Raw genomic sequence first — 12,590 nt, 5'->3', positions numbered from 1 at the left:
GTAAACAAAAGGTACAATCCATTGCTTTACATATCTCACTCAATACTAGATGTTCTAGTCATTGTGTTTGCTTCCTTTGGCCCAGATTTTACAGTAAGCATGGACAGGGATGCGACATCAATAATCACATAGATTTAGAACATTGGTTATTTCCCACTCTTATTCACACCATGTAAAATGATACACCACTCGATGAAACATGGTTGATAAGCCTAAAATTGATGTGTAATTACATTGTTGTTTGGACTTTTAGACTTGTGCAATAAAATTTATAATAACCCTTAATCACTAAATACTATGCATAGAGCAAGCAAGGGTCGATCCTCAGGGAAGCACTAAGCAAGAATTTTTTTCCGATTTTAAATAATTTAATTCAAGAATGAATTAATTTTACACTTAATAGACTTTAATTATGTTTATAATTAATCAAAATTAAGTAGAAACTTAATTTTGATTTTAATATTTTTGGTCAAGACACTCAAGATAGGATAATATTAATTATAAGATCAGATTAATTTGGATTACTAATTTCCCAATCAAATTAATTTTTATAAGACAAATTTTATAGATTTAAAATTGGGAATTAATATGCACGAAAAGGGGTTTTCAAATAGGACTTGAAGATAGACGATTCTTTTTATGAAATTTTAGATTTAGGTGTTTTATATGTTTAATTGAATAGCTAAACAATCAATTTTGAAATCTAGGGAGAGAAAATAGGAGATCTAACCTAGAGAGAGAAAGTAGAAGAATTTGGGGAAAAAATGAAATTTGACCCTAATCTAAGAATCTAAAAATGCAGAATGGATCCAAATCAATGTAAACTAAAGATTAAAAATCAGATCTTGAATCAAAATCAAAATGCAATGTTAATTTCATTTCAAAGCAACTTCAAGGGCATGTACATTTTGCCCATGCCTTGGCGTTTTAGAATCTTTCAAGAAGAAGTTCAAAATAAAAATTAGAAACTTACAACTTTCAATGATGAATCAGGATTTGTCGACTTCCAAAGCAACTCCTATGTCCTTCCTGGCCAAATCCTTGGGGAGAGCTTAAAAAAATGTGAATTTTGCCTTCTTCTTGACCTCTATTTCAAAATCCAACAGTTATGGATCATAAAGGGGGAAAGACAAACATGCCCTCAAAATTTCAGCTCAATCGGACGGCTAGATATCGTCATTTTACTGGGGATTAATCCTAGCTGTTGGATTAATTTTATCTCTCCTCCAAGTAGATTAAAATTGCATTTTATGATTCGTCGAGGCCTTTTTCCTTGTGTTTGTCCGCCCTTGGGTCATGCGCTGCCACGTTTTTGTGCGCTTCCAACGCTGCAATCATTGCTCAATAATTCTGTATTTAAATGGTTAAGAAAATGCCACGTCGCCTCGTCAGCTCCGTTTTAAGGAAAAGAATAATAATAAAAAAAAGTACGCTCATATTAAACACATGCAGTGTCAGTTGCCACGATAAATGCACGCGGCTAACCAACTGTGCGTACAAGGTGATTTATTAGAGTTTATTTATACTAGGCGGAATCGATTTCCATATGCATTTAATACACGTGACGAATCAATTTTCGCGTATAATAAATACAGTGCGAATCTCTCTCTTATTTCTTTTTTTTCTGTAAATGCATGTGTGTCGGTTGCCGCGTGCAATCAATGTACGCAGCTAACTGACTACACGTACGAGGAATCTCTAATACTATAATAGGAATTCATGTACCCTTCTGGCCTCTGATTGGCTAACAAAAGAGTGAGAGAGAAGAGAGAGAGTGAGAGAGCCCCCTTCCTGCCGCCACCCCGCCCTCCTCCCCTAGGCTCTTGCGGCCCCTCCCTGCCGCCACCCTGCCCCTCCCCCGGCCGCCTGCTTCCTGATGCAGGACGGCGTTTAGGACGTCGTCCGATCGCCACCGAGTATGATGGTTCAGCGACGATAAATGATAAAGTATCGGATAATGGCGGTGTCATCGTCTGATGGTTAGCCCTAATGGTTATGTAACTACGATGTAGTGAGATGCCCTACGTGTCATACGTGCAGGCACTGACTCGAGGGAGGCGCCGAGTTCCAAGCTGGGACGGGAGTCGCCAGGGACGGTGACGGGGGCCTCTCGAACCTTGTCGGAGCGACGAAGGCATCTACAGCTGAATGGACTCAATTCATTGGGCTCGCACATAACGGATGTACTCGTCCGTACCGGTAAGACACTCGCTACCATAGTTTTCTCTCGTTTAACCTCACTCACCTACCTAGCCCGAGTGCAGTGGAGTTGGAATGAAAATACACTGCAAAGAGTAAATAAACGAGCGACGGAGAGAGTGCGGTGTACCTCGACGATGGGGCTCATAGTGCGGTGATTTGTCGACGGGCGGTGTCGGAGCGGGTTGGATGATGGGTGCCGGAGAGTTCACGGTGGCTCAACGTGCATCAATAGATGTCGGAGCACTTCATAAAGATTAGTTGTTGAGGATTTGGTCGTAGGTGACATTCCGAGCGGCCCGATGGTGTTGCACTCGAGGGCGCGGCAAAAATGTCTTGGAGTGGAGACCGTAGATGACGGCGGGCGTCTCAGATGTCCCGGGTGTGTGCGGTGGCGTCGCGGAAATGGGCGGAGTGGTTGCTCGGGCAGTGGCGGCTTCGGGCGATTGGCGCGTGGGTGAAGCGCGCGGGAGGCACGGGAGGCGCGGGCGAGGGCGCGCGGCGCGAGCGGCCCGGTGCGGCGGCATGGGCGCGGCAGAGACTGTCGCGGTTGGCGGCGGCGGCAGTGGCGACAATCGCGCGGCGTCGCGCGCGGTGGCGTGGATGCTGCGGCGCGGGCATGGACGGCGCAGGCGAGGCGCGCGTGGCGTGGGCGCGGACGGCACAGGCGAGGGCGCGTGTGGCACAGTGGGGTGGTTACGGCGGCGCGGGCGTAGGCGGTGTGGAGTGCGGCGCACGGACGCGACGGCGCGGCGCAGACGGCGCGAGCGGCGGCGATGCGGTCACGATGGCGTTTGTCGCGATCGGCGGCGGCGGGGCGGCCCAACGGCGACGGTGGGGCATCCCCTCTTCTTCATTTCCCTCTTCCTCTTCCCTTCTCCTTCTTCTCCTCTTCTTCCTTCTCTTTCTGTTCTTCTCAAAACGAGGAAGGAGACCTGTAACGTGCTCAATAAAATGCCTCAATGAAAAAAACAGGTCTGAAAAACTTAGGGCGCCCATCTCCACCCTTATATGAGGGGGAAAATGGGCCCTAAGTGGGCCATAATGGGTCCATTTGGGGAGCCCTTATAAAAGGGCTCCCCTTTACAAATACAAGACGAAAATACGAGGAAATAAGGGGGGAATTAGGGGGAAATAAGGAAGAAATAAATAAGAAATAAGGGAAAGAGGGGATAGAGATAGGCCCATTCCCCTCAACGGAAAAATAACCAAAAGACGACCGTCGCGGGTGCGACGAAACACGGTGAAACGGGCGAATGAGAACGGGATAAAAGCAAAAACACACGATAAACGATAGACGAAAAACAGGAAATGACGCCCCCCCCCCACCAGGCGGAGGTCGAGCCGCTTGAGTCGGTGGAGCCACCCCAGGGAAGTGGGGAGGGGGGGACGGTCGTCAGCGAGAGGTCGGCGCGTGGGGGGAAGGGGGGGCACGGCGGTGGGGAGGGGGCATGGGCGGCGAGGAAAGGGGGTGGCGGCGGCGGGAGGCGGGAGGCGCGGGCAGCCGAGGATGAGGTGGTGCGGCGGCCGGGGAGTGCGGGCAGCGGTGGGAAGGGAGCGCGGGCGGCATGGGGAGGAGCGGGGCGACGGCTGGGAGGGGGCGCGGGCGGCCGGGAGAGGGGCAGGGCGGCGGCTGGAAGGGGGCGGGGGCGGCCAGGGGAGGGGCAGGGCGGCCGGGGGAGGGGTGGGGTGGTGGCTGGGAGGGGGCGCGGGCGGTCGACAGAGGGGCGGGGCGGCGGCTGGGAGGGGGCGCAGGTGGTCGGGGGAGGGCCGGGGCAGCGGTGGGGAGGGGGCATAGGCGGCCCGGGGAGGGACGGGGCTGCGGCATGTGCACATAACCGCACTGCACAGACTCGTATGAGAGATCCCCTTCCCTGCCACCGCCCCGCCCTCCTCCCCCGGCCTCCCGCGCCCCGCACAAAGGCATGAAATTCACACCGCACCCCACAAAAATGCACAAAAAATTATCTGAAGCGAGCATTGCAAGCAGGCCCCACTAGTCTTTTTTAAAGCTATTAATATATGTGAAAAGTTCTTTAATAAATGTATGCAAAAAAAAGAGGAAAAAGACGAAACCAACCTTTTCCTTTCTCGCCGTTTGTGCCACGTTATTATTTGAAATAATCATTCGCTCATTATGGCATCGCACATTGCGATGCCATAATGAGCCAATAATGCTCTCTCGCTTATTATTATAAAAAAATGCATCCACTTATTTGCCCGAATTTCGGGCAAATGACGTGGATGCCACGTATGTATATATATAAAATGTTTTCTAAATATCACAAATAAATAAAATATGTATTCTTTAAATTTGTAAAATCATTTCTTGGTTAAATATTGGTCAGAAAATTATAAAAAAATATGAAAAAAATCCAGAAAATTAGTAAAACCCTTACCAACCTTTAGCCAAGTATTCTAAACCCTGCAAAAAATAGTTATTTAACGCAAAGAGGTCAAATACCATGTAAAGAATACTAAAAAATTAGAAACAGTAATAAAATCAAAGTTTAAGTTATTTATCTCCATTTATATAAGATAATATGCCAATATGGCCATTAAAACACATAAATGTAATGTAATATTCATCAATTAAACATTATAATTTGCAAGTTATCAATGGTCACTCAAGATACTTTTCAAATGTCAAAGTCTACTTATGCTTAAACTTTTTTTATTAGAGAAAATTTTAATTAAACTAATTTGGGTAATCATTTTATAAAAATTATAATCTCCATTCACCATAAAATTGATAACCAATCAGATCAAGTGTTATTTTTAAACTCTGTTCTTCATAAATTTTATGAGGACATCCAATTAGATCAAATTCTCTGCACATTTTGACTTTGATCTGAATTCAACCAGATCAGTTATACACTCATTAGGGTTTCAAATAAGAATTAAAACAATAATCAGGTGACACTAATTGTATTTTATATTGATAATTTCAATGAAGTAAATAAATAGAGAGATATGAGATTGCGAGAAAGAGATTCATTTATCTAAACTTGAAGAGGTAAATATTAAAAACATAATTTTATCATGTATATAAAATGTTTCATAACCCAGATCAGTAAAATTATTTTTGAAATATTTACCTCTTCACGTTTATGCATATATATATATATGAGTAACTTGAGAATAATATTTTTAAAAAGAGAGATTAATCCTTTTATCCATATTGCTTAGATTAAACTAAATTGATTTTTGTTTGATATTTTTTAAATACCGCAGACAATTTTATGTGCAGTTTATTTAAATTTTATCTGCACTGCCAGCTGCAAAGTATTAGCGGTGATAAATAGTTGGTGCCAACCAATCATTGGTTGCATCCAATGATTAGTTGCACTAGTCAAAACACCAAAAATTTCACCAATAAAAAAGAACTTATGTAAATTACAACAAATGCTGACTGAGGTTTTGTACAAGCGTCATATATATGTAAAATTCATGGCTTTAGTTTTTCATAAATGGACCTAGTCCTTCAAATGCACTAATGACACATGGTGAGATGCAATTTGACAAGGTAAACTGTGCTCATTAACTGTCACTAAAACCACAGTAAATGTCATCAAATTTATATTTTTTTGAGGTTACTATAGCAAATTTTGCTCGGGAGAAAATTTTAATGGAAAATTTCATAACACCGAACTTTTGAGTAAATGTGGGAATTTTATGGCCAAAGATTTGTGCTTTTTGGCAAAATGGAAATATTTCTGACGTGTATTGAAGGTCATTAAATGGAAATAGGAAATCCAAGGATTATGCACCATGCTACAAATCCATGATGAGGTTTGAGGATGAGAGGCAAAAATAATGGCCCAATTTTCAAAAAAATTGATGGTCATCTTTGCATAAAGATAACCTTTGGTTTTGTTCCTAATATTGATAAACATGGTGATGGTCTCATTGAAACTCTTTTTGGATCTATTCTTGAATTTTGAAAGTTTGAAGGATCAAATGAGCGACAATCTTATCAATGTTCATGAAGAGAAAACACCATTCAACTCGTTGGGCGTGTAACAACAAGGTTAGTGTGATCTTTGGTCTATTTTGAGCTCACATGTTCATTCTTTCATGGATATCCTGGATTTTTACAATCCTAAGTGCCACCATGAACTTTGATGTTCACAGGTTCATACCCATCATATTTGTTGCAATCAGAAACAACAAGACTGTATCACTTGTCTGCACCGCCACTTATTGGCACATATCAGCCACCACCTTCATCACGATCAGCGGTAGTGCTTTGTTCACCTGATTCACTTCATTCCTACCATCACTATCAATTGTCATTCAAAACTACCAAAGCACCACTTAAGATATTTAATTAGAATTGGTTAGTATTTTATACTACAAAATTCCATCAATTTTTTATATATTAATTGCAATAAATTACAGTGAAAATTTAAAAATACTCACTGATCATAAGATAATTATTGTGTATTTGTTTTCATTATATTTATTCAATGAAATTGATTTAATTCCTAAATAATTATATGAAAATCATAAAAATTGAAATGATCTTAAGTTCACTTTTTCAATACTTTCTTCCTTTTGGATTCAATCTTTGCTCGGTCAATGCTCATCAAGAAAATTATAACTATTGTTGTAAAAATCAGAAATATTAATCCTACTGTCTGGTTTATCGGTCATTATGACCCAAAAAGTAAAGTGATGAGGGATCTACAAGAACCCCCAGCGTATCACCATTTCACTGAGCCATACACACTTAGATGACTTATTCTCTCACTAGGTGAATTCTATTAAGGAGTAGAGGATAGAAATTTATCTAAGTCCTAAAAGCATATAACTCCTTCCTTTTGATTCAACCAAAAAACAACACCACTCTATCCACTACCTACCTAGTCACTCTCTTTCCTCCACCTTACATCCTCATCATCTCATGAATATAAAACCTTCTCTAACCTACTAGCATGTTCCTTATGATAGACATCTCCCAAGTCTGCTTATCTCCCTTCCCATAATATTATTCTGTCATCTGTTCCCCGTCACCCCCTCTATCTATTTTAACTATTTGTTATCCATAATTCCTCTAGTTGTGCTATTCACGATAAATTACCTTTATCATATTGAAACTTATCACCAACTAATAGTACCAAATAATGTTATTTTTAATGATAATTTGTGCATTTTATATATTTATTCATTGGAGGGATCATACATACATGCTTTTACATATTCTGGTATTTAGAATGTTATTATAACTTTCCCTGATATTCTGGTATTTTTACAGAATTATTTGACATTAAACTGATAAATAAAATATATTTATAGGCGATTATATGCATGTTGGATTTATTTTAATAATTCTAAAGATTCATTAAATTTTTAGATTGTTATTCTGATTTTCCCAATTTTTTGGTATTTAATAAAACTTTCTAGTTTGAAATTTTCAATAAAAAATTATAATTCAAATTAAAAACACCAGATTCTTTCAATATTTCTACATTTTAAAACACAATTATGATTAATTTTGCTTGCATGAACGATTGAGATCATCTATTCATCAGTAGTGCCAGATGATTGGCCTTGAAAAATCACTTGCAGGAACCAAATATTTTAATACTATTTTATATTTTTTCTATTTTATGTTTTCACGTTTGACCTAAGAAAATGGTCAACCAATTTTTAAAAAATGCTTTTTTGGGAATTAATGTACATAACTTTCTCAAATGTATAAGCATATATGGCATCATATGATTGGATGAAAAAATGTAATGCCTTTAAATGAGTGTTCTTATATTTTTCAGGAACACATCCCTTGACATGTTTTGCTGCATTGAAAGTGAGCTGAAACATTTGCATGTATTTTGTGCTTTTGAGGAACATGCGTGCATTGGCATCAACACACAGAAATGCAATCAAAGTCATGTGTCAACACACTACGATATAATATTTTCAAATACATAAAATATTGTAGACTATTCGGGAAATCTTAGGATTTTTCGGTCATAGTGACAATATGTGATTGGGAGAGAAAAGCTAATCGATTGTAACAACTTCAAATCATGATGTAGAATGTTCCAGAATGAATTATGGGATCAAATTCTAAGGCTAAATTTTGTCTATCTATATATATCTTTTTTGTCTTTACCTCCTCTATCTTTCCATTTTCTAATTATCATTGTGCTTTGTTCCTAATTATGCTTTGATGAATTATTGGCATACTTAAAACAATTTGGGTCCATCTTCAAATTTTTAGAGTAAATGAATGAAGTAATGATGTTTCGATAAAGAATTTGGACAGAAAGATGCACGAGTTTAGTGTAATCTTTATCTTTTTCAAACTCACATCTTTGTCATATTTCAAGCTATTGCCATCAAAGATAACCTAGGTTTTCACCATCTCGCATATCACCACTGACACCTGACGGATATTATGTGGCCATCAAGCCAATCACACTACATGTTTATTTAAATTCATTGAATAAAATATTTAGGTGCATTAGTATTCCGTGTGATGTTTATAATGAAGTCCATGAATACATGCAATGACTTGGTGAATTATGATGAGATCATAATACAATGATTAGTAGTCTTTAAACATGTATTCTAAATATTTTAATTCGATGGATAGTCGAGACAAACATCGAATTATTCAGATAGAATAACATAGCTGATCCTACTTATGCGATAAATATAGCTGATCCTGTGACTATTTGTGTGGCGACACTAAGGATAGAGAGTGGGTGCTCTTTGGAGAAAGGGTTCATTGAATTGATCCGTACGAATCCCAGAATGATATTATACCTAAACGTCAATCAGGTTGATTCAAGTCACAGTTGTGTAAGTGATCCACTATCTTGAGAAACCAAGGACATCTCGTGAGTGGACAACTAAATTTTGACAATGACTTACGAGCCTCTAATCATGGGATTCAAATAAGTTATAGATCAGATGTAGTAAGAAGCTTACGGAGATGATTGATTGGTCAAGACGGGATCATCCGCCCTCGGTATAAGAGGAGATTGACTCATGGAAGACGATGGGGAAAAATCCCTGGCCAGGGTTCTGATGATATTAGAGAAGGCGTTATCCAGTGATCCTCGTTACACATCATTACTAATTGAATGACATATTAGGGTTTGACGATAAACTGTACCCTATGACGTTCGAGAGTCTCACATGAATGATGGATTATAAATATGCGGTAACTGATGATGGTAAAGGTTCCATGAGGGAGTTCCAGACTACTCAATATCTTCTAGAGCATGAGGTGTAGCTTGGCACCCCACGGGCTGGAAACTTAACCTATCGATTGGGTTAAATCGATCCTTATTTGAATACTCTATATGTTGATATAGTTAATTAATAAGGTTGTTCAATAAATATTATTGGGCTGCTAAAGTTATTAACTAGAATGATACATGGGCCAAGAGGGTCACACGCACAAGGTCATAAGGGCATTGGTGGATATATTTTACTCTATAGGGTTTTTGAGAAAAACCTTAAGTGAAATATAAAGAGGGAAAGGGGTCTCATTTTAAGCACCCATCAAAGGCTGATTTGAGATCCCCTCCCTTTCTTCATTCTCTACATCAACCAAGGAGAGAGTCTCCTAGAAGAGTTAAAGATGAAGAGGTGGAGATCCAAGTGCCGAGTGATCGCGTGGATACTTCTAGAGGCCGGAGGCGTGAACAGCTTCGGAAAGATCTCAAAGTGAGCATGTCAAGGGTGGAATAAGTTCCACAAAAAATCACATTTCAATCTTTTGTTTAAAGGTCGATTGTGAATTGATTGACATGCTTGCGCATCCGTGGAACATGTTTTCCATGGACGAACCAAGGCACCGAACCCAACAACACCACCACTCGATGGCTCATATCCGCCTCCAGATCCACACAACTTACCCCCTCTGCTTCTCCCAAGCTAGTATTCACCACCATCTCTACCGTAATTTCACTATGGTTACAAATCATGTTGAACTCATCAACACCATACATGCTCCTCTTGGCTCCCTGATCACCGAGGTTTACCAAAATGCTAGTTGAGGACGTTTCTTTTAATTCCTTAGTATTTTATGCTAGAAAATCTCATAAAAAATCCGAACTTATTTTATAATTTAATAAATTAGGCCAAATAGGAATATGATTTTCTCATCATTATAGAATTATTTGAATTAATTTTTATTATTATTACTATTAATAAATAAAATACTAAAAATAAAAGACACATATAAAATTCACTTAATAATTACTTCTTTATTGTGGATTTGAACCTTACACTCTATGCTCATGAGGCAAGTTTGTAAATACTTTTTTAAAAATCAGAAACCATAAAAAATATAATCAACCCTAATTTCTAGTTTATAAGCCATATTTTATTTTGATTACATTGTGATATTCCTTTCTGAATGGGAGAATAATCTCTTCTTATACTTATTAAATTTTGATGTAAAAATATATTTCAAATAAATTATTCAAATATTTTATGAATTTACTTTTTTTAAAGATTAATTCCCATTTTGACACTTATCATGATTAAATTTGTGCCTTTTCATCATTGATTGGTTTTGGCAATCATAGAAGATATATCATTATAATCATGTGTTATTAAGCATTGGGGGACACACCATGATCGGATAAAATGAATTGATTTTAATCATAATGAATCACATTACTGGCATAATAATGCAGACCAAATTAATAATGTGTCTGATTTTTTGCAATAAGGATACAATAATATCGTTAATGTGGATGAATAAAAGAGGGTTGGTTTATAGAAAATTAAATGTGATCTGATTTTTTTCATTCACAAGCACACATGGTGCAGTATGACTCAATGTGCAAGTATGATTACTTCATAAACTAATCATTATCTAATGCCTGATCTGAATTTGGAAGGCTCACGTATGCATGGGTTTCGACATCATGAGTTAAAAATGAGGAAAAAAGTATATCAATCAGGCTTTCCTTTTGGGCAAATTGGAGCACGGAAACCCAAACTGAATGGTATTGGAGTGGAAGAGAGATAAGGAAAATCAACTGAATGCAATGGTTAAATTTAAAATTCAATATCTCCCAATCCAACTGTTGGATCAAGCTGAAACTTTAGAGGTAGATATGTCTCTTCCCCTTCTTTGAGACCATACAAAAATATATTTGATTATATTGTAGAAACAAACAGTCTTTTTTCGATAAAAAATACTGTTGAAAAATCTATAATTCTAAAAATCTTAAAAAATTATATGGAGAAATTTCCTTATTTCCACATTTCCTTTTACTTCTCTCATTCAAGATTAGTTAATATTTTATTTTGGTTAACATCTTCGACGTGCATTGATCCCTTTATCATCTTATACATTTTTTAAATCAATAAAGATAAACTTACAAATATGATTGTATAAGCATACACATTAATGAGAATCATTAAAATATCCCTTTTTCACTATAAATCATTAAATTTTTAGTTTTATCACATGATTATTATAATTTCTTAAGTCAGTATCTTGATTTGTAAAGCCAAAAGTCAAATAAAGACACCCAGTTTGAGTTCTTATTATGTGAGAGCTAGTAGATGGATGCATGACTTTGATCATTGGGACCTTCTGACATAATTTTCTGTTTTTGTTAACAATCAATCATATTGTCAAGGCCCCATCCATCATTGTCAGGGACCATGCAGGCACAAAAATTGATGCTTATAGGGTCATTGAGGGTGGCCTAATTTATTAAAATAAGATAGATCAGCCTGTTGCTATTTTGGTTGGCCCCTAATGATTCTTATACAGATGCCTTCATGTCTCTGAATCTGGCACCATCGCTATGATACATAGGTGAAACATGGCTTACACTTTTATCTTTCCTCTAAAGAATAAAAAATAATTTTGAAACATGATTCCTTTCTCTATGTAAAACATATATTGTTCACATAAAAAATGGATCATATCCTGTGCAAAATATTATCTTATTAGTTCAAACTATTTTTCAGTTTTTGGCCTTAGAATCCTGAAATTGAAGAGTGGACGTAGAAGCCTGCATTACTTGGCCAAAGAACTCTCCACATGTACCTAAAAAGGAAGACTTCCAATCCAAAATTAAGGAAAGTATTAGGATCAAAGAATGATGTAATAATCAAAAGTGAAAAGAACACAACCAGCATGGAGAAAATTTTTAAAAAATCAAATTTAAAGCACATAATGTTTTGCTTTTAAAAACTCCATGACCTGGCTGGAAAAATCTGGAGTGTAGTGCTATTTTCCACCGCTCTCAAATTTCTGACCTGGATCGGACCTATGAATTTAATGGAGTATTTTTGTCTTAGAAAAAAATTTACATGAAATAATTTGGCTATAATTTGGATTGCGAAAATTATGAGCTGTAAAATTATTTTTATATTCTAGTTTTCATGACATTTTTCTAATTGTG

Source organism: Wolffia australiana, chromosome 6, assembly GCF_029677425.1.
Source record: "Wolffia australiana isolate 7733 chromosome 6, ASM2967742v1".
In the NCBI taxonomy this organism is placed as follows: Eukaryota; Viridiplantae; Streptophyta; class Magnoliopsida; order Alismatales; family Araceae; genus Wolffia; species Wolffia australiana.
The sequence above is the reverse complement of the archived record's forward strand: the minus strand, read 5'-3'. Positions refer to the sequence as shown.